The sequence below is a fragment of the Vicia villosa genome, linkage group LG5, assembly GCF_029867415.1.
Source record: "Vicia villosa cultivar HV-30 ecotype Madison, WI linkage group LG5, Vvil1.0, whole genome shotgun sequence".
Classification (NCBI taxonomy): Eukaryota; Viridiplantae; Streptophyta; class Magnoliopsida; order Fabales; family Fabaceae; genus Vicia; species Vicia villosa.
In genome coordinates, this window is record NC_081184.1 from 161,101,352 (window position 1) to 161,108,924 (window position 7,573).

Sequence of the window (7,573 nt, forward strand, 5' to 3'; positions counted from 1 at the left end):
GTGATAAACCAGAATGATTAGACTTTGGGTTCTTATGAGAGATTATACAACTTGACTGATGAAATGTGTAAATCCCTCGTACAAGATTTTAGACTATGTCTCTTATGCTAGACTTTAGTCACATTTCTTGGGCGAGATTTATATGTTTTGGTCTCGCCCGAGGAAAATCAAAATCAACAATACCATCTTCATCTTTGTATTTGACTCCATCATTCAAACAAGTAAAATAGCCCTTAATTAAGAGCTCTGATGCCACTCTTGTGGGAAATTAAGACACAATAACATAACAATACGCGGCGCATATAAAATTTCTCATACTTGTAGAAACCTTGAGGATCAACAATAAATATAAGACGACAAATTAAATAAATAAACGCACAAAAGAACACCTATATTTTTAATGTAGAAAACTCCTTAATATGAAAGTAGAAACCACTAGTCGTCTAGACCAAAGAAATAACTCCACTATAATCAATTGAGGGTACAAGACAGTCTTTAAATGATTCACAAACAAATGCTAACAACCACAAATCACAAAGCAAAACTAACTTACAAACAAGAATAAAAAACTAAAAAATAAACCAAATTTGCAGCTCCAATGCGAGGCACGTATCTCTCAGCTCAGACCTTGTTTTCAAATTCTGAACACTCAAAATTTAGATACATGAGTTACGAATATGTCCTCAAAATTTCAACTTGATCCGACGATGAATAAATCGGGATCGTTGATTTAGTGAGACTGATGTAGAAAAAATGGGAATATATTTCTCTCCTTTTTTCTCTCATTCGAATCCTTATTTTCTCTCCTTATCTCTCTTATTCCTAAATTGACACTCTCCACTTAAATAATTGAGACAAATGAGCTATTCAGATTCAGGTCTTTCTCCATATAGGAAAGGAATCTAATCCCAACAAAAAATGGGTGGTCGGATAAAAGTTTCACATAATTGCTTGATTTATGAAACAAATACTACTAGAAGATAACAATTTGTCGGATCGTTGTTATGATACCAAGAAGATATTGTGTGTAATGGGTTTAGAGTATCAAAATACATGCATGCTCTAATGATTGCATATTATACATGACACAGTATGAAAATTTGGATAAATATCCGGAATATGGTGAATCGCGCTACAAGTTGAAGGACAAGAATGGTGATGACAATGACAATGTTAGTAAGAAATGTCATTCTACTAAAGTGTTATCGTACTTGCCAATAATTTCAAGGTTCAAGAGACTTTTTGTTAATGCGAATGACACAAAGAATATTAGATGACATGCAGATGAAAGAAAATATGATGGAAACATTCACCATGTAGCTGATTCTTTGCAATGGAAGAAAACTGATTTGTTATTTTCGAATTTTGGCCTTGAACCAAGAAATCTTAGGCTTGGGCTTGCCACAGATAGAATGAACCCCTTTGGTAAGATGAGTACTAACCATTATTCGTGGCATGTTCTTCTCACGATTTATAACCTATCTCCTTGGTTGAGCATGTAGCGCAAGTATATGATGTTAAGTATGATAATTTATGACTAAGACAACCTAGAAACGACATAAATGTTTATCTAAGTCCATTAAATGAAGATTTAAAACTTTAATGGGATAAAGGTGTTGACGTTGATTATGCATACTCTGACAAAAAATTTAAGATCGTGCAATGTTATTTTGCACAATCAACGAATTTTCCTGCATATGGTAATTTGGAAAAAAGATGGTTTACCTTGGGCATCATAAATTTCTAAAACCCTATCATCATTATCATAGATTGTATAAGGCTTTTAACAGAGAGCATGAGTTTGAAATTGCTCCTAATCTTTTAACTGGTGATGAAGTTTATAAATGACAAGAATTTCTTACTGTTGTCTTTGTAACGAATAAAAAAGGCCGCGTTGAGATAAATATTTGGAAAAAGAGATCGGTGTTCTTTGATCTTTCATATTGGTCTAGCCTCGATGTAAGACATTCTATTGATGTGATGCATGCGGAGAAAAATGTGTGTGATAGTTTGATAGAAACACTTCTAAACATTCTAGGAAAGACTAAAGATAATAAGAGTTCCAGTTTAGATATGGTGGAGATGAGTATACGACAACAGTTGGCTCCAGAAGATAGAGAAAAAATAACTTATTTGCCTCCGGCATGTCACACTCTATCTAAAAAGGAAAAGAAAAGTTTTTGCGAGTATTTGCATGGTATCAAAGTTCTTCAAGGTTACTTATAAAACATTAAGAAACTTGTATCAATAAAAGATCTCAAGTTAATTGGCTTAAAATCTCATAATTGTCATGTCTTGATGCAATAAATTCTACTAGTGGCTATCCGTGACATCCTTCCAAATGTAAGAGTAACTATAACCAGATTATGATTATTCTTAAATGTTATATGTAATAAAGTTCTTGATTTCAAAAAATTAGTTGAATTAGAAGATGAGGTTGCAATAATCTTGTGTCAATTGAAGATATATTTTCCTCCATTATGTTTTGACATTATGATTCACTTAATTGTTTATTTAGTCAGAGAAATTAGATTTTGTGGTCAAGTTTATTTAAGGTGGATGTATCTAATAGAGCGATACATGAAGATCTTTAAAGGATATACGAAGAATCATCACCGACCGGAAGCTTCGATCGTTGAAAGATACATCACAGAAGAAGTTGTTGAGTTTTATTTAAAATATTTGTCAGAAACAGAGGTAGAGGTACTCAAGGTTTAAATGTTAAGTCATTGGCTCGGGATGTCGTACATGCCAAAACTTAATGTGATAACTTGGATGACATACGACATTTCAAATTTTTTCTTTTATACAAAACAAAAATATGATTGTAGTACAATGAAAAATAGCGGGGTTATGGTTGAGGCCGAATCCATGTATTTCTCTTGTTCGAAAGATAAGAATCCTATTTTGGCAACTACCGCGTTCAATGGTGTCATTGAGGAGATTTTGGAGATTGATTATGTTATTTTCAAAGTGCCTTTATTTAAATGCAAGTGGGTTTCCAGTAACAATAGTGTAAAAACAAATGAGTTAGGACTCACATAGATTAACCTTGGCAAGACAACTTATATGACCAAACCATTCAACATGGATACTCAAGCAAAACAAGTTTTTTATGTAACAGACCCTTCAGACTTATCGAGGAGATGGTCAATTATTTTCAATGGAAAGTACATTCCTCATAGTGATGAAAATTTTAATATTCCTTCCACTTCTTCTTACGCAACACAAATACCTACTTCATACGAAGAAGTTGATAGAGATGATGGACATGTTATCTGTACGATCATCAAGAAGGCATATGCGAAAATTAATTAACAATTAAGTATTTTATATTCTTCATTCATAATTTATTGTAAGTTATAATTTCTAAGGTTATTTACTAACTACTATTATTAATTGAAATTATAGGTGTTTAAAGTCAAGACACCAAGAGATAAGACACCAAGACACTAAAATACTATTATTTGATATAATGATGTGTACATTGTAAGTTGTTTTGTGTCATTTTGATTTTGATGTAATATACAAATTTTGGTTCTTAATGGAATTTTGTCATTGATGTAATACAATTTTGGGTTTAATATACTTCACCCCCTGCCAATATAGCGAGTTTCGGTTTGGCCCCCTTGAATGTTTTTTTTAGCAAACGCCCCTTATAAAACCCAAAACCTGGATTTACCAAACCCTTTTACCATATTTGCTGACTGGGCTTTGAATGAATTGATGATGTGGCAAAAATGATAGATGACTGTATAATTGCCAAAATTAACACACTTAATACCATTCAATTATAATTAAATGAAAATCAAAATAAAAGAGGATTAGGTATTATTGATTTTTGGCTTCTTCTCCTCCTCACTCGTGAACGGCACGACGGCCGGAATCTGGTGAAAAATTCCACCCATAAAGGGGTTTGTGAATCTGGTGAAAAATTCTCACCCAGAAACTGTAACAAAAAACTCATCGGTGAGAAAAATTCTCTCACTCACACCCAAATCAACTTCAACCTCCTTCTACGTAAATCCCTCAAAACTCTTGCATCAATGTCGCAGGGTAAATCCAAAAGACCCATTTGCCCTTCATATTCCAAACCCACTCGAACCTGTCTCTGCTCTCGAATCCTCACTCCTCCTATCCCTAATTTCGTCCATGTAACCATTCTCCAGCACGCTCTAGAATGCAACCACCCACTCAATTCTACTAGAATCGCTAAATTGGGTCTCAACAATCTCCTAATTGCCACTGTTTCTGATGTTAAATTGGATGCAGCAATGTAAATCTAATGAGTTAAGCTTTGACAAGATTTTGTCTTGTCCTGAAGCATGTGAAGCACTTTCAAAAGGGTTTTTGGTGAAGAAGTTGCAAAAGAAGCAGTTGAATAGGGAAGAAAGTGTGGAAGAATATGAGGAATTTAAGCTTGACCTTTGTTCTGGATCAGTACTACTTTTTCCTTTTGATAATGTTGTTAGTGTTGGTGACTTGGATGCTGATGGTTTTGAGGTGAAGAATTTGATTGTTCTTGATGGAACTTTTTCCGCTCGCAGCAATTCCACAACAATAACACTTTCATCAGTGAATAAGCGCAACGGAGGAGGAATAAGCATCCGATTAAACAGTTCAAAAAAACTTCAAATTGCTTTGATTGCCCTTATTCCTCTACTTAAGAGGGTTGTTGGTTATTCTCAACAACTGCAGTTTGGACAATGATGACGGTGTTGGAATATTGTGCGTTGCATCACTTGCACACTAGTAGGTAACTATTTATGTTGACATATCTTGCTTGATGCCATTAAACAATAATGTTCTAAATTGTGTTTTCATATTGTCTATGCCAAAGTCAATGTCTCTAGTTCATCACTAGGGGTGGGAATAGGCCAGGCCGGCCTACAGGGGCCTACGGCCCAGCCTACATAGGCCTAAGCCAGGTCAGGCCTATTTAATAAAGAGGTCAGGCTTAGGCTTTTTTAAAAGCCTATTTTATTTAATAGGTCAGGCTTAGGCTATTAAAAAAGCCTATGAAGCCTTATAGGCCGGCCTATATTTTCATATATATTAGAGATATGTTAAATTAGTTGGTTCATGTATGCATATATATTAGAAAAAAAAAAGCTAAATAGGCTACCCTATATATATATATATATATATATATATATATATATATATATATATATATATATATATATATATATATATATATATATATATATATATATATATATATATATATATATATATATATATATATATATATATATATATATATATATATATATAAAACAAATGCTAAATAGGTTCACTTATATATGTATATATAGGCCGACCTACAAGACTTCTTAAGTTATATAGATTAATTGAAAACTTTAATGAGATACAGGCTTTTTAAATAGGCTTTCAGGCCAGGCAAGGCTTTTAAAAAGGCCAGGCCAGGCCAAAAAACTGAGCCTATGATAGGCTTTAGGCCAGGCTTAGGCCTTTTAAGTTTATCGTAGGCCAGACTCAGGCCTTCTAAAGCCTAGCCTAGCCTAGCCTATTTCCACCCCTATTCATCACTGAGTCTAACATTATCTATGCTGTGAACTTTCCAGATAAGCATAAGCATGACGCCGGCTGGAGCTTACAGTAAAGATGGGTTGGCATAAGTTACAGAAGCTATAACAATTCTTTTGAAAAAGATTGAGGGCTAGGTTGGTTTTAAAGTTACCAATAATTTGGGAGTTCAATAATATTTTGTGAAGCGCTTGCTTTATGTTATTGAATACGCTAAAGATTTAGATGCGGTAGTTATTGAATCGCCAAATTATTGTAGATAATCCATTTGTACTGTTGATAACAAACAAAGTGTCAGTATACATTGAATGTATTGTGGGGGAGGAGGAGGATATGGTGGTGTTGGTTATGGTGGAAGTAGGGATCGAGGGATCGTGGATATGGAGGAAGTGGCGGTGGAGGTGGTTATTCTCGTGGTGGAGGTGGTGGTGGTGGAAACTATTTTGTATTAATGGTTAAATATAATTCAATTAATTATTTATACAACCCTTTTGCCACATCAGCCAAGGTCAAAGCCCAGTCAGCAAATGTGGTAAAAGGGTTTGGTAAATCCAGGTTTTGGGTTTTATAAGGGGCGAAGTATATTAAACCCTACAATTTTTTATCTAATTCAACTCACAAATGAAGGTATTGTTGTTTCTGGTCTGATACGATTTAGAAAAATTCAGGTTAAAAATTAGGGAATTCTATAAAATAAAAATTATATATTAAAAAAATAATAACATCACAATGGTTGTTTAATACAACCGTTGTTATAAGTATAGTGCTATCCAGAATAATAAAATTTAAAAATGACGTTGTTGGGAATTGAATCCAAGACCTATAAATTATTTTACAACAGTTATTTTGTGCAACCGTTGTTGTACGTAGCACACTACTTAGCTTATCACCACAATCATACGTCTGTTGTGAAAACCAACATACATACAATTACATGCAACCTAAAAATAGATGTACAATCGTCATTACATTACATGTGTTTTTCCGTAATAATGCATGCACATAATATTGATTCTTTTTATCCCAGTGTACCTAAGAGGAACTATAAAAATTAAGGAATCTAAAATTTAGAAGATCATTGTCCTATAAAATTATTATCTTCTAGTTAAGATTACATGGATCTTAGAAGTACCTTTTGCTTTTGCTTTCTATTTCATATTAAATTTGGATATAGGTTTGAAAACTATTGATTTAGAGTTGTGCTGTTTTTTAATTCCTATATGAATATAAACATGTTTTTAGAACAACTTTTGATTATTAGAAACCAATGCTTATAACTTTTTTAGACACAAACACATTTTTATCCTTTTTCGTTTTGTCTTTATCTATTTTTTTTTTTTTTGGTATTTTTTAGTTAATAGCTCAAACATCAAAAATAATAAAGAACTCAAACATGTATTTTCTTCCTTCTTCAATATAATCTATAGAATAAAAATGAATTACTATTAATAACCTATATAACACCAACTACTCTTTAAAAAATTTTGTCTGTATTCGTGTTTGTGTCGAACACCTGTACATACATGTTTAATTTATTCGTTTTTTAAATAACTATCAATGTCATTCTATGAGTGTCGGAGTCGTGTTTGGCGTGTGCGTACTTCATAGTTGAGTCGCTCAATAATATTGATCAACTATTTGCGTGCTTCATAGTTGCCATTACATTGTCACAAAACTTACTAGTGTGTTCTCGATGTAAGGGTTGCACCCCTAGTGCGATATCTTATAATCAATTGCTTATTAAAAAAAAATATTGATCCACTATACATTAACAAAACTTACTATTGAGTTTAAAGTTTATATCACATAGATCATCCATGCAAAACGTTACTAATATCTAAAACTTTTTGATATGTTATTGATATCCATCAAGATTAAACATACTCAGTATACATGGCTTAAAATCATTGAGTGTCTGAGTAGTTTTATGGACGGTGGCAGTTTGCATTATTATTATACTATTAAAAAAAGAAGGCTTCAAATGTGGCAGAAAAAACGTTATTCATAAGGTGTCAAAGAGACA